At 39.6% G+C, this 27,914-nt stretch overlaps 1 pseudogene across 1 annotated transcript in view; it reads left to right on the top strand.

Annotated features, from left to right (window-relative positions):
• The first annotated feature begins 503 nt into the window (after positions 1-503).
• The window catches only part of LOC129134764 (kinesin-like protein KIF11), a 35,572-nt pseudogene continuing 8,161 nt past the window's right edge, over positions 504-27,914 (top strand). Inside the window, exons 1-21 of the transcript XR_013181052.1 lie at positions 504-690; positions 4,656-4,788; positions 4,889-4,986; positions 5,068-5,146; positions 5,480-5,669; positions 5,727-5,871; positions 7,224-7,314; positions 7,579-7,819; positions 7,934-8,029; positions 8,639-8,735; positions 9,226-9,310; positions 10,084-10,275; positions 11,110-11,114; positions 11,440-11,639; positions 11,887-12,059; positions 12,334-12,456; positions 13,055-13,228; positions 13,615-13,755; positions 14,391-14,670; positions 15,779-16,001; positions 16,224-16,378. The product of XR_013181052.1 is annotated as a kinesin-like protein KIF11 (transcript). The remainder of the gene's footprint in view (positions 691-4,655; positions 4,789-4,888; positions 4,987-5,067; positions 5,147-5,479; positions 5,670-5,726; positions 5,872-7,223; positions 7,315-7,578; positions 7,820-7,933; positions 8,030-8,638; positions 8,736-9,225; positions 9,311-10,083; positions 10,276-11,109; positions 11,115-11,439; positions 11,640-11,886; positions 12,060-12,333; positions 12,457-13,054; positions 13,229-13,614; positions 13,756-14,390; positions 14,671-15,778; positions 16,002-16,223; positions 16,379-27,914) is intronic.

Genomic DNA, 27,914 nt, shown 5'->3' with positions numbered 1-27,914 from the left:
AGGCGCTGTTACGATTCAGAAGAAGTTGACGATGACCAGACAGAATCCTTTGTTTGAATGGAATTTATGCATCATGTCTGAGGTGTATGAATATGCAACAGGATATTGTTTTTAAGGGTTAATCCTCTGTTAATGGGTGTCCTTTTTTGGGCTCGTGCTGCTGAGAAAAAGGTACCCGGACGTCCGTAACGCTTTGTATTTGTTGTGTCATATTGTCCAAATTCAAATTGTCCAAATTATTATTACTCCAATTGTATTACTATTTTTATAACCATGTTATTACTATTAAACTTTTAAAATTTTAAAAACAAGTGATTGGCGTTTTTCACAGTCAGAGTGACCCTGAGCAAGCCTCTTTTTCCCAGCCTGGCAGTTGAAGAAGGAGTTAAGAGGTTTTGTGTTCTCGTTCTCAAGGCAGATTATTGTTTCTTATCTATAACATTATTTCTCTGACTCGCCGAGGGTGCAATCCCGTCCCGCGGTGCCCCGGGGCCGCCGCTGCTCGCCCGGGCCGGGCCGGGCGCGGTTCACAGCGGCGCTGGCGGGGGCGCGGGCGGCCGAACCCAGTCCCGGCTCCGCGGCAGCGCTTCGGTGCCGGCCCCGTCTCGCCATGGCTTCCTTCAGTTCCCAGGGCGGCGGCACCAAGAAGGAGGAGGAGGGCAAGAACGTCCAGGTGGCGGTGCAGTGCAGGTAAGCACCTGCCACCCTTCTCTGGGCGAGCGTTCGGGGCCGCTCCGCGGGAAGGCCCGGGAGGTGCCGCGTTGGTACCTCCAACCTCCTCCTGCGAGTTGGGCGCAGACGTTCCGTGCTCGGGGCCCCGGACAGCCCGCGGGGCCGGCGGGCCGAGGCCGCCGCCGTGCTGTTATGAATAAGAAGCTTGACTAGGCCAATATTCAAGCTGCAATCCATTTATTATTGAATACGATCAAGTATGAGCAATACACCGCTGGGTACAGTGGGGGAAGTTTCCCCTCCAACTGCACACCGATAGTTGAGGGTTACAGGTATTTATAGGGGTACTCATCAGCTTTTTCAGCAGTTTCTATTTCCAGGTTTTTTACTCATCAGCAATTTTTATTCCAAATTATTACATCACAATTCTATACACTATTGTGATCTTAGTTTCTCAGGATGTATCTCAAAAGGAGTATCCCCAGATGGTGGCGGTCCAGTTTCCGAAAGAAGAAAGATGAATCCCATCTGGTGGAGTCCAGCTCCCCAGATGTGGGTCCACCTTTTGATTGCAAGGACTATAAATCTAACAACAGTGATGTCCAGCTTCCCTTTGGTCGAAACCATAAATCCTTGAGGTGATGTTCATCTTCCTTTCTCAAGCTGTTTTTCTCTGCTTCAATAAGGCATGAGATAAGCATATTTACTTTATCTATATTCCAAAGCTATAGTTTCAAGGATACAAGTAATATTCTAAAATTATACTTCAAAAGGTTATTATTGCAGAGCTCTTTATGGATTAACTGCAAGCAAAAAGCAACATCCTTAACACCTTAATTCCAATGCTCCTAAATCAACCAGGGATAATTGCAAACAAAAGATAGGTTCAAAGGCCTTTTTCCATGCTTTATTTTCTTCAGTTATTATTAGAATTCACAGCTCTCCCATTGTCGGCGTCCACACATTTCGCACTCACAAATACACACGTCGCCTGTTTGTACCCGACACGAAACACAGCTTTGTATTTCACGGTGCCGCCGGCGCTGTGCAGTTGTGGCCCTGCCGGGCCGCTGTGTCCGGCGGCGGGAACCTCCTCCGGGGGATCGCTGCGTTCCCCCGGAGGGATGGCGGCCAGGGGAGTCCCCCGTACTCCTGAGGGGCCTGGGCACCGCGCTGGGAGCTGCCTGTCCCGGGCACCGCTCTGGGAGCTGCCTGTCCCGGGCACCGCTCTGCGCCTGAGGCGGCCTCCTGTGCCTCCCGGGGAAGCGGCGCTTCCGCACAAGTAAGGCTGTTAGGAGCGATTTTTTAGAGTTTCAAAAGGTAAAAAGCTGCACTTTCCCATCTTCATTCAGCGCACACCCAGTGAGGCGGCCTCCTGTGCCTCCCGGGGAAGCTGCGCTGCAAGCTCAAGAAGAGCTACGCACAATTAGTATCATATTCGAGACACAGAAAACCCCAGGCTGACTTTTGCCCTTCTGTCAGCTCCTGTGGGAAGTCGCTAAGCTTTGACAGCTAAAAATGCTGCTACTTCCACTCTGGTATATCTGTCGCATAACTTCGTTGATGCAGACTTTACAGGGGACAAACAATGGGATGGGGGTATACTGCTGAAGTAAAATTGACCAAATGTCTTGCTTGATGAGATGAATTTGCTTTTTGGTATGAAATGATAAATTTCATCTACCATAAAATTAGGTTCTCTTTGTAATTCTGAGGTGGTTTTAAAGGATTGCTTACTAATACTAGATCTTAAATAATCTTAAAGCACTGCATATTAAAACTGTAATATTGGCAGTGCATTATGTATAGTGTTTAAATCACCTTTAGAAGTTGGGGTTTTTTTGAGCCAGACCTTCAAATATTAGTTTATGTATTATGTTTTAATGTCTTTTGTAGTCATAGTCTCAAGCTTACGAGTTCTGCTTTTACAGATGCACAATGAATATAGAAATTAAAATCAATTTAGCCTTATGTTTGCAATGCAACTATAAAGCTTCTGAAAAAAATGTGGGATTGGTGAAAGTGTTGATGTACTCAAGGCTATTGCAAGAGAATGTTTATTGGAGCATTTGGATTTGAAATACTGTAAAGAGCAGCTGTTTTGTTTTTATCTCTCTTAATTGTTCTGGAATAGCTTTATCAAGTATTAATATTTATTTTAACTAAATATGATGCTCACTATGGAAGTAGCATTAGGACTGTCCACAGTGGAGTCTTCTGCTTTTGTTGTAGCTCACAGACTAATTGCTGTGTCAAGAGTTAGTTTCTAACCTCTTAAAAGTTCTTTGACCACCCTTGCTCTTGCCCTTTGTGGAGCTTTTTGTTTTTTAATAGCTTCAGTTTATTTGAGCTAGTAAATATTTCTTCCACCTCTCTTCTGCATCCAGTCAGATTGTCCTTATCTTATAGATACAAAGGTAGATGCAACTGTATTCTTTGGTGTCCTGATTTGTTCACAAAACCTGATGGGTCTGAGCATATAGCAAATCTTTTCAATCAGCATGCTTACTGAGCTTTGGTAAAACATGAATTTAGAATCTCAAAATGCATGCATTAGCATTGTTAATATGCATTATATGCTTCATACCTATGGGGATGAACTTGAGATCAAATGTCTCCGTGGCACACCAGGCAGCTGCTTGTGTGGTGGTGATGGTGATGATCTGTACTCCTGCTCCAGCCCAGCTAAATTGCTCCCCTAATATCACAGCTGTGGGCTCTTGTGTTCAATGTTTCATGGTTACACAAGGTTCAATGTTTCATGGTTACACAGCAGAATGTGTTCATTGTTCTGTTACTTTCAAAGTCACGAGCCCGAAGCTGTGACTTGCTCCTCTGCACAAGATTTTAGTGATCTTGTGTTGTCATCAGTCAGTCTTGCACCCAGGTGTCCCATGGTCTGTTTAGAATCTGACACTTCAGCCTCAGTGATGTATTGAGGGAAAATGCTAGCCACAAGGTTCAGGAAACTCGAGCTGCCATGTGCTTGTGGTTTTCTTGTGTTTTGTTTTTCTTCTTTAACATGATAATTGAAAGAGTATCTGAAGTGTCTCTAGAGTCAAGATATTTTAAAAAGAGTTACAAGATTGTAGAAGTTATATTTTCAAGCTGACTGCTCAGGTCACCTATATAGGTAGCATAGACATTCAGTGCAGTAGCACTACTAAATGAAGAATAAAATAGGATTTAATGCTTTTTAGGGCATTTCCATACGTTTCAGGAGAAATAGTGGCAAATGTCCCTTTAAGGAAAATAGTGTGCACCAAGTTTGAATTAACTTAGTGGTGAAACAAGATGCTCACCATAAAGTTCAAAATTTTTATTGTTGCTCTGTTAAATATTTTACTATTACTTTTTACTAATCCACTTTAAATTACTTTTTACTAATCCACTTTAAATTAATGTGGATTCCCCCTCCCCCCCCCCAATCTGATGTTTTAGTCAGGTGCATCAGTACCTGAAGGTTCTGGTATTGCTGCTTACTGTCCTGCAATTAGTAGGGTCTGTTGGTATTTTTGGTGCTTTAGAGTGTTTTGTTATCAGCATTTGATTCACTATTGCATTAACTTGCACATTTTAAATGTTTTTTGGATTTTTTTAAGGCTCTTATTTAGATAGTTGTTTGATCTGTTTAATCTTCTGCTGCCCCCTGCAATTGAACATGTCCTGATGCCTGTTAGCTATGTGAGAATCTATATGATCTTGAAAGTGGTTCTAGGCCTGTTAAAAATATGTATATAACAAACAAAAAGCTGTGGATGCCTGAATTGTAAAACAGTGGAAAAAAGGAGAAACAGGGTCTGTAAACTGCCAAATTGCGGCATTTTTCCTTAATTATTAAACATATAAAGTTAAAAACTTTGGGGTTTTTTGCCCAGTTTTACTATTCTAGATCCTTAAACTGAGTGACATTACTGCTTCATCTGTTTGTGTTCCTGTTAGCAATGATTTCAATCCGATATTTCTGACTCCTGTCCTTTTAGGCCTTTTAATGCCTCAGAACTGAAAGTGAGCTCCTACGCTGTTGTGGACTGTGATCAGGCAAGAAAGGAAGTCAGTGTCTGCACTGGAGGAGTGACAGATAAGTCATCAAGAAAGACATACACGTTTGATATGGTTAGTAACTGCTTGGGGACTTGCAGAAACAAGCTAGCACCTAGTGTGATGTTCTGCATTATTGCATGGCTGAATGGGATGTGTTGTCTTGTGCCAATAGGTTTTTGGAGCTCAGGCAAAGCAGATTGATGTATACCGGGGTGTCGTGTGTCCCATTTTGGATGAAGTCGTTATGGGCTACAACTGTACAGTGTTTGCGTAAGTAAACCAATAATTAGCATTAGGAAACTTTATTTGTATTTTGTTTTCTTGTTTACATTTTTATTTTTATTCTCACAGTTATGGCCAAACAGGTACTGGTAAGACCTTTACAATGGAAGGGGAGCGGTCACCCAGTGAAGAATATACTTGGGAAGAGGTGTATTACCACTTCTGAGATCCCTCTTGTCTGTACTGTAGTTCAAAGTTGGAAACTGCAGAAGGCTAAAGAAAACCAAAAGCTGATGCCTTTCAAATTCTGAAGCTGACTTTCCTTAAATGTTTGTAGATTAACAAATAATCTCATTCCTTCCTATGAAAAGGACAATTTAACATCTTTAATGTATTGCACTCAACTCTTGGTGACTTTTATATGGAAGGTCATCTTTATTCTTATTTCTATCCAGTCAGACTGTTTAGTTGAAACTCTACACCCTAGCTCCAAATCTCTTTCAGTACGTTTATAAATTAAATTTTTCTTTTTAATTTATAGGATCCACTAGCAGGTATCATACCCCGTACATTGCATCAGATATTTGAAAAACTCACAGAGAATGGGACTGAATTTTCAGTGAAAGTCTCTCTTTTGGAAATCTATAACGAGGAGCTTTTTGATCTTCTGAATCCTACTCCTGATGTTGGAGAAAGACTACAGCTGTTTGATGATCCTCGAAACAAGGTTAGTGCTACAAAATTTGTTGTCTTGAGGCTTTTAGGATTGTTGAGAGATGTATAATAAGCATGTATTAATTTCTGACAAAGGGGTGTAATTATTAAAGGCTTGGAACAAGTAACTATACACAACAAAAATCAAGCTTACCAAATCCTGGAAAGGGGTGCAGCCAAAAGAACAACTGCAGCAACTTACATGAATGCATAGTCCAGGTAAAAGTCTTCCCCATTTCAGAAACCTTGTTTTGTTCTTTCTTAAAAAGAATCTTACTGAAGAAATAAGCAGATAGTACAAACATGACATCATGTCTATCACAGCATAGACTATCAAATGTGGTTAGAAAGCCAGAGTTACAATATCTTCCTTACCACAGGCTGTGGAATGATTGCAGTAGATGTCTGAAGGGGTGTCATGGTTTAACCCCAGCCAGCCTCTGTAAAATTTGCAAATTAGGTTGTGGAAGCTGGGGATGAGATTCTATGGCAATAAGGGCTGCTTCATATGGTTGCAGGTAATAGGGGCACCTGGGTCAGAAATACCATTCTTTTTATTACTGCTTTCACATTCTTGAGCTGCAGATGTGAAATCTATATCACAAGTTGTACTAGAACAGTAAGGAATGTACCCTATCTGTATTATATTTTAATTTCAATATATACTGAGCATGTCTGTCTACTGGTGGAAGGAAATGGGTATTTTCTACCACTGATTGGAACACAGAACTCATTTTGTCTGAGATTCCAGGGAATTTTTGAAATTAACGTGCCTCAGGTGTTGTTTTATGTATGGTCAAACTGGTGTAATTTGATATCTATGGCTTTCTATATATGGCAGCTTCCTGTGGTAAAAGCTTATTAAAGGAATAAACTCAACCTAAAATCATAATTACTATGAGAATGGTGAAACACTGGAGCATGTTGACAAGAGAAATTGTGGGTGCTCCATCCCTGGAAGTGTCCAAGGCCATGTTGGATGGGGCTTTGAGCAGCCTGGTCTAGTGGAAGGTGTCCTTGCCCATGGTAGCGGGATTGGAGCTAGATGCAACCATTCCGTGATTCTATGATCTTAAACTGTATTACTTATTTTGAATGAAAAATTAATTGAACTTCTAAATTTTTAATATTGGAGTCAACTAGTTGCTGAATTTTCTTAGCCTGCATAAGGAAAGTTATGTTCCTTAATCTCACATTATGTGAAACTGTTCTTAGCATAAGGACTGAAAAAAAAAAATCTGCAAATCAGTTTTCCTGTGATGCTTGTGAGTTGAGAATACTCAAATGTAGGCAAAACCAAGGCATTTCTCTTGCTTTCCCTTGAAATAAGAGAAAATCTATAGGATTGAAGAAGACAAATGTCAACCAATTGCCTCATCACTGGTTTTAAATACATGTTCATATACACACACACAAAATTATACTTAGCAGAATAACTTTGTGTATTGAAAATGTAATTTGTAGTTCATGGGCTAAATGTATTCTCTGTAAAGAGCACAGAACTTGCAGCAGTCATATAACAACTAGATATTTGGCTTTAATGGAACATCTGAAACTGGTTTCTTTTGCAGCCATTCCCACTCTGTGTTTTCAATTACCATCCATATGAAAGAAACAACGGTAGATGGAGAAGAACTTGTTAAAGTTGGAAAGCTAAACTTGGTAAGTATTTGAACTAAGTGTCATTGATTAACAGATTGTCAGAATTTTTAGCCATGTACTAGAATTTATTAGAGTTTTTTCCTGATAAAGGAAAAAATTATTGTTCTCATAAAGTGGAGTATGTTTGTCACTCTGAAAAATATCAGTCCCATTTGTCACCCCAGTGTCTCCTGAAAAACTAGTAAGCTCTTTTATTTGTTCTGCAAGACTTTGGGGCAAGCATTCTTCAGGGTGATTGAGACAGAAGCATAACCTGCCTTTCAGGTTGATCTTGCAGGAAGGGAAAACCTTGGTCGATCTGGGGCTGTTGACAAAAGAGCTCGTGAAGCTGGAAATATCAACAATCTCTGCTGACACTTGGAAGAGTTATTACTGCTCTAGTGGAAAGAGCCCCTCATATTCCATACAGGGACTCTAAACTCACAAGAATCCTTCAAGAATCTTGGAGGACGGACAAAAACATCAATAATTGCCACAATTTCACCCTGCATCTGTAAATCTTGAGGTAAATTTAAAGTCTGAAAATCTATTCCTAAAATAAGTAATATATTTTGCTAATGATACAAAAATAGGAGTTAATTCATCAGCTTGACCTAGTGTTACATCTATTTTTCACAAGGAAACATTGAGTACACTGGAATATGCCCATAGAGCAAAGAACATCATGAACAAGCCTGAAGTTAATCAGAAGCTAACAAAAAAAGTTCTTATTGAGGTAACTAGACATATGTCTTAAAAAATGAAGTTACAGGTTAGGCATGACTTCTTGTTAATGTAGTCTTTGCTGTACAGGAGTTATGAGTAGGGGAGAAACTGTAACTAGTAGCTGTCTTTCTCTGAAATTATTTTAATTAATGAACTGATGCTTTTAAACTTAAGCTGCACTTACATAGCCACAGTCCCTGCAGATACTGGCACTGTTAACAAGACTGAAGGTGAACAGAGGGCTGTTGCTACTAGCTATGACTGTGGGGATTATATGTTTGCAATTTTGCACTTCCCCTAGAAAGTGCCTGAGTTAAAGGGAACTTGTCAGTAAGTACAAGTGAAGAGCCAGTGTAAAGTAGCTCTGCCCCTAAGGAAGCTGGGATTCCCATTGTAAGCTGCTAAATGCAACCAAGTATGACCTTCAAATGGAAAGTTTCAGTGCTCTACATACAGCCAATGATGTGAATTTAAATGGTGCTATATTGAACTTAGAACAGAGGTGAAGTGCTATGCTCTTGTGCTTATGCAAAACTACCTTTGTGAAGTATCTGTTAAGCTGAATATCAAAACCAAAATAGAAATGTTCATGTTTACATGTGGTTGTTTCTTTATGCAGGAATACACTGAAGAGATTGAGCGTCTGAAGCGAGACCTTGCTGCTGCTTGAGAGAAAAATGGAGTCCATATTTCTATTGAAACCTACAAATATGTCTGTAAAATTTTTATAAAATAATTAGCAGCAAATCTCAGATACTGATACCTATACTTATACAGAAATACTTTCAGATATATTTTTAATCCAGGAAGTTCAAGATAGTTAGGAAAACTGAACTGTTTGGTCAACTTGTTCTTTCAAAATTAATGATTATACAGATAAAATCTAAAAGGCTTGCACTGAGAAATTTTTGTATGTGTGGAACTTACCATAATCATTAGTCAGCATGAAGATTTACACATGCAGCCTTTTTTTTCAGTGGAAGCTAATACAGGAAAGTAAACTTGATATACTTAACTTCACTTTTAATAGGGCTAGTTTGCACAGAAAGTTTACAATGGAAAATTGCCTTCAATCTTCTCTGCCTTAAGTGAAAATCACTTGCTATTCATATAGAATTTTCCAAAATTACTGAAAATGTAGTGTAAATCTTGAAAATACCTCTTACTTGACTAATTTGTTCATTTATTTTAATCCTTGCTTGAGAGCCCTTAATGGAAAGCTGACAGTCCAGGAAGAACAAATTACGGAGTATATTGCCAAATCAGTGTCATGGAGGAAGAAGTGAAAAGGGTAAGTGGTGTTTTTCAACTGTGGCTTAAATCTGCCAAAAAATGGAAGAAATTAATTCCTCCTGTCAAAGGGAGGAATAAAGTTTGAAGAAAGAACAGTCAGAAGATTGTTTTTGTTGGTGGTGGTCTTAAAGTTCCCCAATTAGTCAAGAATGGAAGCTTCCTAGTCCTTGAAGTTAGGAATTTGAAGTAATGTATGTGAAATTGCATGTTGCAGTACTTATTTTTAAAGCTGTTTTCATGTCTACTACTATATTTTTTTGCTGATTTTTCAGCACAAAATCTGCTTGTAAAATGGTATCATCTCAGCTGACAGGTATCTATCTCCTTAGGAACAAAGAATAAGGGGAGAGAGGTCATGAGCTTCCTTTTAACAAATTACACAAAAATTGGAGCTCCTTAAAGAGAAATGTAGATATGAATTTGCTGGTATATGTTAACTCCTCCATGTAATCAGCTTTACTGGCTCTTCTCAGTCTATCTGGTTATGTTTGTTCAGTGGGATTCTTTTCCTTGTGCTGTAATGGTAGTTTGCTCTTAGGTTTTCAGAGGAGAAGCAAGCAATTATTTACAGTGAGAATGGTGTTGGCTTGATATTTTCAGTGATTACAAAGACTATACAAACCTGTAGTTTAGGTTTAAGACCAGCTGAAGTTACATTGCTAGATGACAATTTGCCTCCTGTTATTGTAATGTAATGTGAGGGATGTGAAATGAGACTGTCACATTCATAAAAAGTGGTGTTACCTTTTTTATTATTGTCTTCCTGTTTAGGTCACGGAACTATTCAGAGTCAGTAAAAATGAACTTGAACAGTGTAAAACAGATTTGCAGATCAAGGAGAAAGAACTGGAAGAAACACAGAAAGATCTGCAAGAAACCAAGGTTCAGCTGGCGGAAGAAGAATATGTGGTTTCAGTTTTGGAAAATACTGAACAAGAGCTTCATGGCACAGCTAGCCAGGTTGTCACAGTTCTTGTACCTAATGTAAAACATTCCTATTTTTGGGAATTTGGTGGGCTATTGTTGCTAAAACATGATGTGAGTGAGACATGACCTGAATTTAAGATGGAAAACTAGGATTTGATTGCAGGACTTTCTCTGTGGTAGTATTGGCAGCTGACTGCTAAGCACTCTGTTTGGTCTGGAACTAACTTTCCCTCAGGCCAGTTTGTCATGGGAGTTCCAGTGCTTTGCAGTTTCTATTATCATGAGCTTTTTTGCAGAATAAGTAGTTTTCTTTAAAAATCTTGTGACTGCTCCTGCAAAACAGTAAGTTATACATACCTGAAGGACCTGGTCTAGTGGAACATGTCCCTGCCCATGGTAGGAGGTTTGGAACTAAATGCTCTTTAATGTCCCTACCAACCCAAACCATTCTATGAACTGGGGTAGGAAAATAGCAAAAAGCTTTGAATAATGTTGTCCTGTCACCTCTGTGTTTTAGGGTATGGCTTTGATGTGTTTGTAGTTTAGTCATAATTATCAAAACACTTGAGGTAGGGAGAGGGTGTGTCTTGCTATTTAAACTGCCAGGTGATGAAACTTGTATCTTCAGGCACCATGACAACTTCTTTCTATTTGGATTCCTGTAAGATTAGGAGGGAATGCCTGGTTTTTACATGTGGCTTGTGGAGTGTTTGAGACAAATAGGTGCAGAAATTACTTATGCTCACTACAAACCAGGACTTCACTATTTGTATGAATTCTAAATTGTTTATCACAGGACTAGTACTAAAAACCTCTTGTTTTAGTTCTATATTAAAGAATATATTTACTGTCAGATTGTTCAGAAAAAAGTTGAAGTGCTCAGGTGGTTTTCAGTTACTTTTCTGGGATAAATGATACCTTTATTCCTTAAATACTGGGGAAGTCATTTATTAATGCTTTGGTTTTAAAGCAGAAGAAATGGTCTCTAGTAGGTAACTTTTTCCCATGTTCTAAAAGCAGAAATGACATAACACCAGGGTCCAGAACAGTTGTAATTTGATGGTGTAAAGGGAAATACCTGTTTTCCTAGAGACATAACTTCTTAAACTCAGAACTGTTGTTGCCTTTCCTTATATAATATATGCTTGACTTCTTGTTTAAAGACTTACTGAAATAACTTTTAAAATTCTGGTTACTAAGTACAGTTGAAGAAACGACAAGAGATATGTCTGGGCTCCATGGGAAACTGGACCGTAAGAGGGCTGTTGATCAGCACAATGCTGTTGGCCAAAATACCTTTGCAGGACAAATGAATGCTTCATTCAGCAAAATACAAGATTCAATTACTGAAAACAGTTTGAAGCAGCAACAGATGTTGACATATTACACAAATTTTATAGGTAAGTATAATACCTGTATTAGTCGTCATCCTGCAGTAATCTCAAAGATCACTTCCTAAAATGTATCTGTTTTAGGAAAGAAATGGCTTTATTTAAGTGACATAATGATTACAGTTGCACCAGTAATGATGTGTCTGGGATGATCCACAGCCTTCCTGTTAGGGGCAATAAAGTGATGAGTAATAAAAAGAGTTCTATCTTACAGGGGAATTTTTAAAAAGTTTGTAATTCTGGATTTCTTTTGCAGGTGACCTCCTGTCTACCAGTTCTTTTAGAGCAGATATTCTTGCATCAGTTGTATCAGCATCTTTTGCCTCTCTTAAAGAATTGGTGTCTACTGAAGTTTCTCACATATCTGAAAAAATAACACAGCATGAGAATCTATCACTTGATTGTAAAGCAGAGCTGCCGAGATTAATTGTTAGTACAGTTGCATACTCCTACTTAAATATTTGAAACCGGTTTTAATCAAAAGGGGTTCTGTAAATGCTATGCATTTTTTCTGATGCTCTTACCTGTATCTGCTTCACCACCTGACCATGACTGTCTGTCCCATGTCACCCCCACAAGCTGTAATGTACTAAATAGCATATACTGCCATAATAGAGCAAATGGATTTGTACATAGTAACTTCTTACAAATGTAGATGAAGGAACAGCCATGTTCTGGTTTAATTTTTTTTTCTTCTTCCTAGGAAGAGCATGAAGCTGGATTAGGAAGAGCAGTAAATAGCTTGACACCAATGGTAGAATTCGTCTTGGGGTTAAATTGTCATTTCCAGAGTAACATGAAGATATATTCAGCTGTGGCTGACCAGGTAATGCACATGACCTGCCTCTTTGCCTTGTGCTCTTCTCTTCTTTATTTAATTTACAGATAACATGTTCTTTGTTTTTCTGCAGTGTGTCAGAGTGTTTCCACTTCTTGTCTGGCCTTTTCCCCTTTATCTTGTCCTGTGAGTTCTGTCTTTTAACTTTCTTTCAGACTTTTTTCCTCTCCTGGGTGTGGTAAATTTGCTTGTTCTCTATATTGGCACAACCGCTTGCCTAAGTGCCGCAGTAGAATGGCAAAACACGGATGCTTAAATCTTTATGTAACAAATATTTGATGATACATTTAATATACTCTCCCCCTGTATTTCAGAAATCTAAAAAAAAAGAGTCAACTTAGACAAGTCCTATCACTCCAAAAATCTTCTGCCTCCATACAAAACTTTTTCTATAGTCCCTTTGGTTCCTGTGGAATGTGATGCTTTATCTTGTTAACAACCATAAGTGCAAACAATACTGCACTTATTGAAGCCCTTTGCTTCAAGTTAGGGTTCTAGTCTATCTCATTATGCTAGGGAAAAATATCAGTTTCTTATAGTTACATTTTTATATCTTGATTTAAGTAAAACTTTTGTTTTTTTTAAGATGGAGGACCATAAAAAGGAAATGGATACCTTCTTTGGAGATCTTTTTCTCACTCTGAAAAAAATACAGCAACCAACAGCCAGCCAGTGGCTTTGCTCAGCTCCAGCATAATTGTGACAGCTTAAAAGAAGAAGTGGAAATGACGAGGTTGGCACATAGAAAGGTATCCTTAGAGTAAGAAAACATCCTAACACCAAGTGTGATTGCTTGCTTTGATTTAAAATCTGATGTGGTAGTAAACCTTTGTACTTGCTTCAGAAAAAATGTTAGGAGGACAGTAACTTGATCCTAATTCTATTCAGCTTTTGTTAGGCTTCTGTAAGTAGTTTATGTAGGAATGTAGCAAAAACCCCCTTCCCCTTGCTGTATATCAGTATATGTGCATTTACGTATGTCTCCAAAAAGAAAATGTCTGTATCTTCACAAAAATGGTACCTTCTGCTTTAGAATTGCAAAATCCTGCCTTTTCTGCATTTTTAATTCAGGTATTCAAGTCTACTTTAAGACTGTTAACAAGTGCAGAATTAACAGGGAAACTTGTGATAATTTTCTCGATGGAGTGCAGCTGAATGGATGTCTTCACTGCAAAGCCAGCTCGACCTGTTTGCTCAGGAGACTCAGAAGAACCTAACAACTGATGTACTCACAAGAAATGGAAGCCTGAAGACCACCATTGCTGCTGTGCAAGAAAATGTTCACCTGTAAGGGGCACATTCTCTTTGCTGTACACTTACACAAGATAAACTGTATATGAAGAGAACTTCAAAATTGGATGCTCTCCATCTTGATGTGCTTATAAAGCCTGCTGGGCATGGCCTGCGTGTTAGAGCTGGGTTCTGCCATAGAGTGTAGCTCACAGTTGGCCTTTCTCTAGAGTAAACAGTAGTTCTAGAAGGCTTGCCCTTGAACTTGTCTCCTGAGCATGTTGAGATAAGAAAGTATCATCTTGGGAGCAATATGCTAAGGAGTGTCCCTCAGTGTCTGACTTCAGAACATATTATAAAGGTTTAGCTTGAAGCATAAGAATGTATCTGTTGCGATATGTTTCATTCAGTTGCAGACTGTATAGCTGAGGTCTTGCTGAAGCTGTTTTTAGTTTGTGGTTAGGGTCTTTCTGTTCTCTTCTGGGTTTTTTTGGTTGGTGGGGGTTTTGTTTGTTTTTTTAGCAAACCTGCTGCAAGTGTTGTGAATTTACTAAGTAGAACAAAAATATTATAATTAACTGGTTTGATAGAACTGTGCTATTTTGCTGGCTCTGGTTTCATATTTCTAAAAGTATACTGCGTTAAAATCTACCTTTCAAAGTCTCTAAACTCTTACAAATACGTTGTTGCAGGAAAACTACAGACTTAGTCAGCAGTACAAATTCCAATCACAGCAAATTTACTGCATCTCTGGATAATTTCTCTCAAGAGCTCAGGAGCGTAAATGCTGAAAACAAGGCAATGCTGGAAGAATCCAGTGACCACTGTCAACATCTTCTCACCAATCTCAAAAATGTGTCTCAGCATACCAATACATGGGGTGAATTTACAACTGCTCAGATGGTCAACTTTACTAATCAGCACCTGTTGTCATTCAAGGATGAGAAACAGCAATTTCAGTGTTTACAAAAGGTTCTTATAGTCATTTGTAGTCTAATGCAACATCCTGAGACAAACTTTACTGCAGAATTTGTTAAGGGGAGAAGAAAGTTCTAGTCAAAACAAAACTATGATTTTTTTTTGATAGCAGACTCATGTTACTGAGCTTGAGAGGATGTAATTAGAGGAAATCAAAAGCCTAAATTAAGAGGAAGACTTTGAACTTCAAGTGCCCATAACCTCAAAATATGGTGTCATGGCTCATGCCATACAACTGACTTGTACATGCAGTCTGATGTTCTACATCATTTTGGTGGTGTTTAATTCTAAAGCTTTATCTACAGTACTGTCCTTGGGAGATGCACAGTGATCAAATGCAGGCTATTTTCTGGAGGATGCAAATGACTTCATTGGTCAGATTGAATCAATATGGGAGAAAGTATTCCTTTTAAGTATATACAGATTCTGGCCTCTTATCTAAAAGTTTCTCTCTCGTATTTTTGGGGTTTTTTTTTCATTTCCATCACAAATTTCACATCCACCCTGGTTTTATTATTGTAATAGGCAATAAAATAGGCAAATCCAATATTTTGCAAACTTTCAGAAGGAAAAACTCAACTAGAAACTTCCTTCACACAGAATATTCCAAGTTGGAAGGGATCTCCAAGGATCAAGTCCAACTCTAAACTAAAAGCATTTGTGGTCTCAAGACTGCTCTGTATCTGTTGCACCTGCTGAACACTTCAGGAGTTTCATTTCAACAGGAGTGGCTGAAAACACAATTGCTTTTTCCCCTACAAAGGCATAAAAGGTTCTAGTACTTGTAGGATGTTCATGTTCAGGTGAATATCCCAATTCTCTGCAGGGTTGTGCACAGAAGCATGAGGAGTCTGGTCTGAGCCAGATGACATCTTTATTCTTGTGACTAGCTTTCTAAAGTGATCATACTTTCTAAGAAACTGACTCTTCTGAAGATAGCTCTCAAAATGAGAGTGTAAAACTGGCACTGAAACTTCTCAATTTGAGCTCTCGGTTGTTTATGTCACTAACCATGCACCACATCTTAGAAAAGAGGCCATAGTCTTACCTTTCCTCTTAACTTGGTGTTTTTAGTTGGGTTGGTTTTTTGTTTCATTTTCAGAAAAATGAAGAAAACTGTGATAAAGCAATAGCAGAAATTGCTGACCACATTGGCAGCCAAAAGGCTGCTGAGGAGAAGGTGCTAAATGGCCTTCTGGATCAGATAAAGGTGGATCAGGGGAAACTTGTGGAGCAGAAGCTGGCACTTAAAGAAGAAGTACAGCATGGACTAACTCAGGTTAATGGTTTCCTGCAAGAGGATCTCAAAGTGGATGTTCCAGCAGGTATTTAATCAGGTCAGGGGCAGAATGGTCTTAAAGAAAACAACTTGAGCTCCAGAATTCATAAGTGAAGGTTGATGGGGACATAACCTGGCAGCCTTACACCTTTAAAGATGTATGCAAAGAATGGTGTGTGAACATGGCATGATTTCTGTAATGAGTTGATGTAAAATTGAGGATCTGAAATTAAAGCAAACACTGAAAAATGTATCATCTTCATTAAAGGGACAACTCCACAGAGAAAAGACTACTTCTATCCTGTCACCCTTGTGAGAACACAGCCCTGGCAGCTACTTCTGGAGCAACTGAGGCAAAAGCAACCAAATCTTGATGCTATGCTAAGCAGTGTGGGAAAGGAGATGGAGGATAATGCAAGAAAGGTATGTATACAAATGGCAAATGAGGCTCTTGAATGAATATTTCACATCTTTGAGGTTTTTCTGGGCCCTTTTGGAGAGTTGACTGAAACCCCAGGGCTGTTACAGCCTTTGTGTTTTACAGTGTACTTGGACTCAAAAGTGCTGAGCTTTTGACAAAAAACATCTCTTAAAAAATAAGCAATGATATTAATAATTTAGATTTCTTTCTTGTTTTTCAAAAATAGAAGTTCCATGCTTTTTATAGAACTGATCATTCTCAATACATTCCTTAAGGAAATTCAGACATTAAATACATCTTTCTGGAAAACTTCTGGTTTACGACCTGTTGGAAGAGGAAGGAGCGTTGCAAGAACCCTGTGAAAGCCTTGCTTGTGACAAATACTTAATGGATACAAATGTATATTGTCACACAAATGGTGGCATTCCTTTTTTCCAGGTAACTTCCTCAGATAAGCAAAACAGATGTGTATTTGAGAAGAAATATTTCTGATCCATAACAGTGCTGTAGTTTCAAGTCACTTCTTACATTTCTGGGTAGTCTCACAACTTGTTCAAATCCCGTAGATAATGCTTTGTTAACCTTGTGCTAAAGTAACAGCAGATTCTGATAGCAGTTAATAGTGGATAAAATAATGCAGATTTCTGACAAGCTGAAATCTCATCAGCAAATAATCTTCCGTAAAGAAAATTGTCATAATTTGCTGGATGTGTGTTAGTGGAAGAGTTGAAAGTATATGGAGGATTTTCTTAGAGGCCTGACAGAAATACTGTCATTCTTAAGTCTTCATGGGGTTGAGTTAGCATTTTATGTATTAATTAGCTGTACATAAGTGTTCTGCTTTTATACCTTCTTTTTATTCCAGCTCCTCTGTTTTTACTGTAATACTTCAACTAAATTAATACATGGAAAACAAATGTACAAGCACCTTGCTCAGAGTAAAACTTACCTAATTTTCTTATGGTGCCAGGTCTAATTTAGCTAAAACATCAGCTATGTCATCAATCTTGTGCTGTCAGAAGAGGATGGTTCTCTCCCTTGTTTCACAAAAGACAATAGTTTTATTTCAGTGCCTCTTCATTCTGTGAAGTCTTACTGCTGGGTCTTGGGCTTGTTGTTTGTTTTAACCCCACTGTTCTTCCTCTTAACTTGCAGATGCAAATTTTGGCGCCTAAAACTTAATGGGCTTGATTCTCCAATCTCTAGGTTCCATTTTCTTGCACTCTATGCCTGTTAACACTGACTAGATATTAGCATAATCTTCCACAGTGGTTTGATAAATCCTTGATTAACTAAAAATCAGCCCCAAAAGTTGATCCCATAGCTGTATTGAGTAGCCTTAGCCAAGTGGGAGGGGTTTGCACAAGCCTTTCACCCTACTACATTTTCCCTGTGGAGTTGAAGGATTAGTATGAACAAACAAACTGGAATAGCCAGTGACAGCAGGCTTGCATCCACAAAATCATGCCATATTTTGTGTTCCCTGTCTTGATCCTCTTTGAAACTCTCTGCCTTGACTGTTTGGTTCCTGCTGCATGGGGACAGCCTGCTTTCCTTAGCAGCTGTATGAATTTCAGCTGTATGAAAATGCTTCACATTTTCTCTTTCTCTAAAGCAGCCCTCAAAGTCGTGTTGTCCTTTGTTTGCAATGCTGGCAGCGATCTGCTGATCATTGTTCCACTGGCCCAGGTGTCTGGAGGCCACACCAAAGCCGAATAGGATGAAAAATCCTGATGCAGAAGATGTCCTGGCCTCCCTGTCCGTGCCTCCTCTCCCACTAGATGGCCCCAGCACTAAAGGTTGGTCTGAGAGCAGGTGCCGGCTGCTAAACAGGACTTGGAGACGCAGCTTTTGCCAAGCTTTTCCTCAAGCATCTGTCAAAAAAAAAGGTTTCAAAATCTAATATTGAATTTATGCTTCCATATGTAGAATTCTATACTCGAGCTTCAGTAGGGGCTTGCTTTATGAGGAGCTACATTGGTGTAAAAGATGATCTAGTGCATGTCTGCATTACTGCTGACTGTCCTGGTGACCAAATTCTTGTCCTGGCCTGCTCTCTGCTCCCCACCACATGGGCATTGCCCAAAGCAGAAAGCAGCAATAATTTGCTTTGCTGTATTGTATGGTGTATGACAAGGAGAAAAGAAGGGTAAGAAAAACAAAGCAACACTTGTTTCTTGTGTGTACTCATTGTAATCACAGATCTTACCCAAAGGGAAGAAATGGCACTGTCCAGACTAATTTACTGGTAGTTTGATTTTATTCTGTGGGTACAAGAAGGGTACAAAGCCATTTCCACAGAACAATTTGCCAGGTCACACCCACACTGCCTCAAGCCAGCTGAGTGTCAGGGAGAGTTGTAGTGACTGGGGCTCTCGTGGATGGGCATGTTCTAATTAATCTAATGAGTACTGTTTGGGTTCTAGATTAATGGTTAAGTGAGACAGCTCTTGATTTAACAACAAACTTAGATGCAATGTGGGGAAGTGAAATAAGGAAAAATAAGTTTAAATGCATGTGAAATACAGGCAACAGTAAGAGGGCCACAAGAAGCACAGATAATTAAGAGTCACCAGCTTCCTCTTCAAGTGAAAAATGAGTGGCCAGGAGGAAAGTGAGGAAAGGGAAAGGAAACATCCTGCTTCCCCCTGGAATTCAGGGAGCTGCTGCATCAGATTTCTTGGGAGATGCAATGTTTATTTGAAGAGAGAAAAGAAGACTGAGCTGACTGGCTGCTATCGATGACTGCCTTTTATTTTGGGTATCAAACAATTGCATGGGGCTAGAGAGGAGTGAGGAGAAGGTGCAGGGTTGCTAGACTGCTTTTCTTTTTTTCTGTTAGGTGTCAGTCAGCATTGCAATTAGCTGTTAAAAGGGTAGAGGAAACAAGAGGAAGCCTTTAACTCTTTAGAGTGATAAAAGAAAAAAATTAATCCAGGAAGAACTGGAAAAATAAAGTTAACGTTTTTTTTTCATCAAAAAGAGATTTAGGGGGGAAAAAGAAAATTCTAATGTTTGAGAGCATTAAAAACAGGAAAACAAGTATATTTGCTAACTATGTATTTTAAAATTTATGCATTTTAAACAAGTGTTTACAACCATTTGACTATTTTTTTTTCATTCCCTGTTATAAACTACTTTTTATGGTAGAGGGCAATGCTCCATAAACTGCATGCCCACCCATGCAGTTACTGTATAAAGTTAAAGTGATCTTCAAACAGATAAAAAGGAACAAATGCTTGGCCTAGCAGTCTCCCATCAGGGAAGAAGTTAGAAATAAGCTGCCTCTTTTATATTAGGTCTGAAAATTGTACAATTTTTCCAGCCTTTTACAGCTTTACAAGATGATTGTCAGGTTCCACGTCGCATAAAGTTAAATTTTGTAAAATAATGAAAGTTAACTGGATTGCTTTCTTTTTTTCCAAAATATTAAACCTATATAAATATTCCCTTGAATTCCTTTGTTATACTTGAAATGCTTTTGTTACTCTTGACCTGTTTATAACCTAATCATTGTACTTCAGAGAATGAAGTACAATGACCAAAACTTTGAACTTGAAAAGTGCATTTCCTTCATTAAAAATTATTAAATAAAGGAATGAAATAAACAGAAATATCACATAAAAGTACACTCAATTTTTTTCAGAGCTTCTCAGTTCTTGTCAACATATACGTATATATTAAAAAATATATATAAAAATATAATATAATATAATATAATATAATATAATATAATATAATATAATATAATATATATAACATATATTAATATAACATTTTATTCTGAGAATGTCCAGAGCACTAAAGCTACTTTTTTATGTCATAAAGGATTTTCTTTTTATTGCCAGAGGTTAATTTAAAGATTTTTTCCCCTAATTAACATGGAAGTTTTGTGAAACAAAATAGAACAACTAGCAGGAACTAATATATGCTTTTTTAGCATTTTTAGAACAGATTAAATACACTGTAAGATACTTCTCTTCCTTCATTCAAGCAATAATAATGACTGGTGCTTCTCCAAGGGCTGATTTCCCACTGTACAAGTCCAGTCTTGCTAATTCTGCTGCAATCACTTGACCTACAGTAAAGTAGTAAGATGAAGGATCAGAATCTCCATTTTCCAAAGTATACATTGAGAGTGAAAATGATGTCTAAAAAGCCACAGAACAATGAAAGGCCCAGTTAGGTCTCCATGGCCAAAAGATTCCATGGCATTTGGAAGGGTTTGTCTGGGCAAGGGAGGAAGTAGTTTTCATGCCTAGTTCTGGGTGCTCTGTCACAGGTGCCTCAAGCATACCTGCTTTGCTTACTTTGAATTACTGTGCAGCAGCTGAGCTTCACAGGAACAAGCTGTGCCTCTTTGAGGATGGAGCACTAAGCTCTGGGTTGAAGTGCAGCTGCCTCTTCCCAGCTCCTGTGTGTCCCCTGTGTGTCTGCTGAGGATACTACTCAGACACCTATTTACATCTTTGCCTATTAGTTTTGCTGTAAGGTTTTAAAGTAAACAAACAGAATATGGTTAGAGATCAAGATTCCAATTAGTATCTGTATCAGGTTTGACTCTGGTGTCATGGTTTGACTTCAAGAGAACATCTGGGCTATGGTTTAGATTCTACTCAACACTAAAACCTTCTATGTCTACACCTACAGCTTCCAACCCCAGTAATCAGATGAGGTAAATTTATGAGATGGACAAACTAAGGAAGGATTAAGAAAGAGCAGCTCTTCCAAAAAGTTAGTCAAGTCCAATGCTTAAAGTATTTGGAAGGTACTGTAATGTTTTGAATACAGATTATAGATATATATAGATTTTATACTGGCATATTTATTTTCATGTCAAGCATAACTTATTTTTTCTTTGCTTTTATGAGAAGTAGTATAAGAAGTGGAAGTTGTGTTGTCTAACTCTCCTGACACCTGTGGCATGAACGAGCAGTGTCATTGAAATGATGAGGTCTCTGGACTCAGAGACTCAAGGCTGGCTACTGTCTGTGACTGATGCTGCTGTGTTTTGCCAGTTGATTCTGGGCTAAGCAGTTTCCCCTGCAGGGAGACCTCAGGGGCAGGAGCAAGAAGGGGAGACATCTGCCTCAGGGAGAAATTATTCTTCCTTTCCTTTCTGCTGTTTAATATTGTACTTGATGAAATATTTTCATGTGCAACCATCGAGGCAGATTCTCTCAGTCTGTTATGAAAAATAAATTATTTGCCTATGAATATCATCAGCTTCAATGGACTCCAAATCCACTGCATGAGTTCTGAATTTGTCTCTAAGGTAATTCCTCCAGCTTTCTAGAGCCAATTCCACCCAAGTGTTTTGGCTTCTACCTGTGAAAATGAAGCCTTTTGAAGAGTTTGTTCCCCTGAGAGTCTAACAATCCATTTTTCACATGAGGACAGATTTCAGATCCATCCTTCTAAGCCCACTGTTAAACAACCATTAATAGTTAGCTAGATGGTTATTGTAAGCTTCTGTATTTGACTATTAACAGCAACTGCATGTGTGTCTGCTCCACATAGAACAAACAAATCTAGGGATTGATTTTATGATGTCAAAATGATAAAGTTTGCTAAAAAATGTAGAGTGAATGTGTAAGCTCTGGAAAACATTAACAAAAATAACTAAGTAACACTCCTTATTCATACCTAATTCCTACTGACATCAAATTTAGCTGTGTGTGCTTTGGACTCACTGGAACTGTTACCGTGAAAAATCTTCCTGCACAAGTCCTCTTTGAAACATATAATATTTGTGTTCTGATTGTGCTGTTAAAAAAAAAAAAAATTGTCATCACCATAGTTTAGGCAGATTCTCCATTGTCTGGTGTCTTGTTATAGTCATTTATATCAGCACAGAGTGGGTGTACAGTAGCCAGCAGTCTGTGTTAGCAGCATTTTAGATTCAGTTTGCACTTCCGTAAATGATTGTGCAAGATGTGAGAGGCAATCTAGCCCCTGGGAATTACAGATGGTTTTGGGCATAATCTTTATGTGTGTAGCCAACACATAAAAATATAGAGAAGTTTTAACATGTTCCAAATAAATAGAATTAAACAAGCAGCTTTCAGTCGCACTTATAGGCAGGATCCAGAATAGCTCATGTTTTGGGTGGCAGATCTGTAGGAAATATGAGCCTATAAGGAACAATATATTGCTTTGTTTTTCAGAGCATTGTTCACCACATTCTCATAATGGTCAGATAAGAAAGTTTCTAACCCAAGGAAGAGTTAGAAAAGTGCATTTCAAAAAGTATTACAATTTATGTAGCTTAATAGGATGCCTCTTTGAAATTCAGAAAAAAAATTAAACTGCTCTCTTTTTTTCATAAAGCAGGTTGAGGGACAAGGCTGTTGAAAAGAAAATAAATCTCACTTCCTCAGTATTTATTTGGTTTAGGTTTGTGAGAAACAAAAAGTCCACTACTCTGTTAAAAGTTAAAGAAAATTTAATAAGGGACAAGAGGGGACAAAGTCAATAAAGGAAAAAGAGCAGTGCTGGGTGCTTAGCCACAGTCAGAGGCACACCAGTGAACACAGCAACCCCCCCACACACCCTGGGCATTGCATCAGCCAACTACATATTTATACAATGGTCACACGTATTCAAACATTTTAACATGGGTCCTCCTCTGTCCTGCCTTTTTGGAGCATGTGCAGTGGCCTTAGTCAGGGTCATTGTTACTTTTCAATACATTCAACAGGTTTCAGTTGCTTCATTGGTTAAATGTTAACATTGCAACAACGCTTCACCAACGCTGCTATTACAACACAACATTCACATTAAAAGAACTCGAAACTTTAGCAGGACTTCTCTTACAAAAGTCAGCATTATAAAACACATAGTATTCACTCTAATGAAAGCCAACACTCTAAGATATTTATCACAGGTTTGGGGTTTTTTTTCTTCTCAAGGGACTCTAAAAGTCAAGTGTAGGCTCTGGAGCTCAGTTGCCTTCCAGGCAGGGACCGCTGCTCGAGTTTGCTCTCATCCCGTGCAGTAGCTGGAGGGATGCAGACCTTTCTTCATAAATCCTTCTTAGAGGAACAACATATGGGGTAAATAGGATTTTGCCTGTTTCTTCCAAGCCCTCTCATCCTAATGAAATGGAAAAAGAAGATCCTGTGCTTGAAACACAGCCAGAGCTACAGCCTAAAGTAGTGTTTAGACACAGATGGAGTTGGTGTGGGACTCAAAATAACCATAATTACCACAACCTGTTTTGGACCAGCAGCAATGTCACAGCTATTTCAAGTATCTGCTTCCTGCAGGTGCTGGTCAGCCCCTGCTGACGTGTGTCTGCCCTGTTCCAGCTAGTTTTCTTCCTCTGTCTCTCTCTTTCATTTATTTATTAATTAGCAATGTTTTAAAAGACCAATTGTCTTGGTTTTGGAGACAAATTTCTGGAGAAAAGACCCAGGAATGAGCATTTCCTCTAAAGAGAAAAGAGCTTCAAAAACTCCCTCCCTTTTCTTCTGCCAATGAGAGAAATTGATACCAATGGGTGAAAGTGAAAAAAAAAAACCCTAAATAAGTTTATTAACAAAAAAATAAAGGTGGGGGGAGGCGAGGGGCATGTGCCCACAATGCACAGAAAAGGATTGAATAAATGCTAGGTATGAACTCCCAGAATGCTAGATATATACTCTCCACCCAGCCACCCACACATCCCCACATCAGAACAACAACAAAAAAAACCCCAAAAAATGCCCAGGGAAGAAAGTTACTTGGACTGACCATGTGGCCTGGAAAACAAAATGACAACTGGTCCCTTTTTTCTCCAGGAAGGGGAAGAGGAGTTCATGTAGCAGCTCAGAGCGAAGCAAATGGGAAATCTGTTGAATTTCTGGTGTGGGTCCCCCCCTCACAGTAGCCAAAGTTGGTGGATTTTAATGTTCTTTCTCCTGTTGCTTCAGGTCCTCCTAGGTCTTGAGTTCAGGGCTGTCCTGCTGGCTCCCTGGACAGGCCAAAAAGGAAAACAAGCCAAGCCAAAAAGAGTTCAAGGGAACAAAAACCCAAAAAGCTGCTGGGAGGATTCCCAGTACAGCCTCCAGGCCAGGGAAAGTGTAGGGAAGAAGCTTCTTGCTTTAGCAAGCAAAAAGCCCAATCCAACAGAAGTAACAACGCAGCGTCCCTGGTCCGCTCTGTCTGGGGAACACCGGAGAGATTGAACAGAGCCGTGCCCTGCATTCCCAGGCTTCATCTTAAAGATACCCCAGCCATTTCTGGGCATAAAGCAGATGATTAGGGAATGAAGTACCATCATAAAATCACCCTGACACCAATCACCCTTTGACCTAGGTTGTACCCTTTCTGAAACTGCTGTGGATGTTTTTCTGGAACGATCTTCCTTAGAGAAACTAGGTTACAAACACAGAACCATGGAATTGTCAGGGTTGGAAGGGACCTCTGGAGATCATCCAGTTTAACCTCCCTGGAGCAGGTGACACAGAAATGTGTCCAGGTGGGTTTGGAATATCTCCAGAGAGGGAGGACCCAGGACCTCCCTGGGCAGCCTGTTCTAGTGCTCTGCCACTTGCCATGGAAAGAAGTTCCTCCTCATGTTCAGGTGGATCTTCTTGTGTTTTAGTTTATTGCTATTACTCCTCATCCTGTCATGGAGCACCACTGAAAAGTCTGCCATGGTCTTCCTAAAGACCTAATTTGAGGTATTTTTATGTACTGATGGGATCCCCTCTCAGTCTTCTCCAGACTAAACAAGCCCAGCTCCCATGGGATCTCCTCACAACTGATGCTGAAGACCATACATGGGAGGCACTAGTTAGGGAGACTTGCTTTCTAATTCAGTGTCCAATTTCAGCTTTAACTAAGAATCCTATTAAAGCCAGAATATTTAATTACTTCAATATAGATCTCAATACTTCTATTGGGAACCTTGAAAGATTTTGCTGTATAGTCAGCCAAATAAATTTTGCAGGACTGTAGAAAGCTGTGGGGAATATTCAGTGCTTGCTTCTTGTAGGAAGGAGGAGGAATAGATAATTGGTGGGAAGCAATGAGAGAAAAGAGCCATTGTAACCTCACTTAATTGAGCCACTCATTTTCAAGTGATGGAAAAAGTGCAGAGAAATAGAAGCAGACAGTGTTATTTGTAACCTGTTCTTATGTGTCATTAGGGTGTTTTTATGCACGCTGCCTGGAGGCACTTGAACAGCAGCTTGCCTACTGCCCACAAAATCCATTCCTTTAAACAATAAAAATGAGCCATTTGGCCACACAGTGAAGGCCCTCAAAAATTGCTTTGGTAAGTGCAGACATAATGAGGATGGAGACTTTGGAGCTGTGCAAAGATCACGAGAGATCCTAAAGGAAAATACAGCTGCTGTGAGGTGCTGTCTGCAAAGGCAACACAAAGCCTTGTTTGCTTTTCCTAGATAACCATGTAGTCAGAGAAACCCAGTACCATCAAGGTTGGAAAGACACCCTCAAGGTCATTTGTACAACTCTCAACCCAGCACCACCATAATCACCCCTAAACCCTGTCCCCAGCTGTTGGCTCTCCAGTCTGAGTTGGAGGCAGACACTGAGTGCAGAGCACGGCACATTTTATGGTGGCTCCACCACAATGTGCCTAAAAATGTCTGAAGCTTCACCTTGCACCTGGGACTCATTAACCTGAGCAAGCCAACACAAGCCAGCCAAAGCCAGACCTCCAGCACACCCCAAGGGCTGGGGAGGCTTGGGCTGGCTCCCATCCCTGCTGGCACCACTCTCCCTTGCCAGGGACCACCACCCTCACCTCTGCTGATGAACCTGCAGTGCAAACACTCTCTGTGTTCTGTTGAAATGGACAGGCTAGAAAACTTCTTCCATGTAACAGATCAACTCAACAGACAGGGATATTTTTATTTTATTTATTCCCCCACCCCTCCAAGAGTAATTTCCTCAGGGCTGGAGAACAGCATTTTGTTTCCAGCCCATGGCTGCATCCAGTGGCCCTGCCTGGTTTATTGCTGAGGAGGGTGATACCAAATCAATCCCACACTTAGAAGCAAGGCATGATTAGAAGCAAATCAATCAATCAATACCAAATCAATTTCACACTTAGAAGCAAGACACTCAGCTACTGTCCTCAGTGAGCTTTTCTACTTTGTGTTTGTTCATACCTAATATAATCTTTCCACAATAAGGAGTTTGCATGGCTAGAGATAGGCAGGATGCTGCCACTTTTACCTGGGAACATCAGCTTCCAGAGTTGGAGCAGTTGTGGGAGTGTTTCTTTTGAAGTTTTGGGAACTTTGTTCACACCCTGTGCTTTCCATGCATGGCACGGTGTGCATTTATTGCCTTTCTTTCAGGAGAGTGTGTGTGGAGGGAATCATAAAACCTGATCACCTAATCAGTGCATTAAACAGCAATTTATTAACAGCTCATGCACAAGTAGCAAGAGCAGCACCTCACTGGACACATCACCCCACACCAGGAGGCTTGATTGTCTGGGAATTGGTGTTCAAAGCAATTGCATTTTTCTATAACTGAGATTGCATGGGATTATGGTATTATAAATGAAATTTGCTCTAAAGGCCACTGGTTCTCTGTATCTTATGGATTACTCCAGCTTCCTCTCAAAGGAATTTTGATAATCCCTCTTTAATGAGACTGGGCTAAATTGAATTACATCCTGCCTTCCCCCAGAAGTGGGATCATCTTCTATGACACTGGACATGTGCACAGAAGACAGTCTTATGTGTTCCTTTCTAGGTGGTACGTGTGACCTATATAACAAGACATACACAAATAGACACAAGCTTAAACCTAAATAGTTGTAGAAGAATTTTTTTTTAAGCAGCTTGGGGCCTGAAAGGCTCTGCTTATCATCACACATTATTCTGGCCCAGCCAGTTCAGTTTTTAAACTGGAGAAGGTAAATCCTCTGGGGCTATTTTGTAAGTTTTTTGTAACACACTGGTACTCCAAGGCCTGCAAATAACACCAACCACTTCCAGTGTTCTGATCCCTTGAGATGAATTCCCTTGACACAGTAGAGATGGAAGAGCAAAAGGAATAAACACTTGGTTGGTAACAGGCAATGGGAAGCTCTGAAGTTTTTCCCACTACTGATTCCAAGTAGTAGGTGCCACCCCATCATCCTGAATCCCCAGAGATGGCTTCTGAAACTCCCTGACCTGGCTGTTCCCTCCCAGGGAACATCCCTCCTGGCCAGTGTGACACCATGGCTGTGTTCCAGGCCAGCAGGTGAATTACCTGAACAGGTGAGGTTTTGTGTAACATCATGCATGGATGGGGAAGGACTAGTGAGTAATAGGACTGGAAACGATTATTTTCTCCTAGTTGAAGTTGGGAGTGACTCAGCCATTTGCCTGAGCTGTGCAGCTGCTCTGCAGCCAAGCCTCATCTTGCTTGCTGAGACAAAACCTGCCAGTGATGCTGAAGAAGAGGCTGCCATGGCTTGCACACAAACTGAGTTACAAGAGGCTTTCCCTGAAGAGATCAGGCTGTCTTTATTTGCTCCTAGATCTTCCTTCTTTATCTAACCCATTCACTGTAGAGAAACAGAAA

This window comes from Agelaius phoeniceus, chromosome 2, assembly GCF_051311805.1.
Source record: "Agelaius phoeniceus isolate bAgePho1 chromosome 2, bAgePho1.hap1, whole genome shotgun sequence".
Taxonomy (NCBI): domain Eukaryota; kingdom Metazoa; phylum Chordata; class Aves; order Passeriformes; family Icteridae; genus Agelaius; species Agelaius phoeniceus.
Note: the sequence above shows the minus strand (reverse complement) of the source record. Positions and strands in the feature narration are given on the sequence as shown.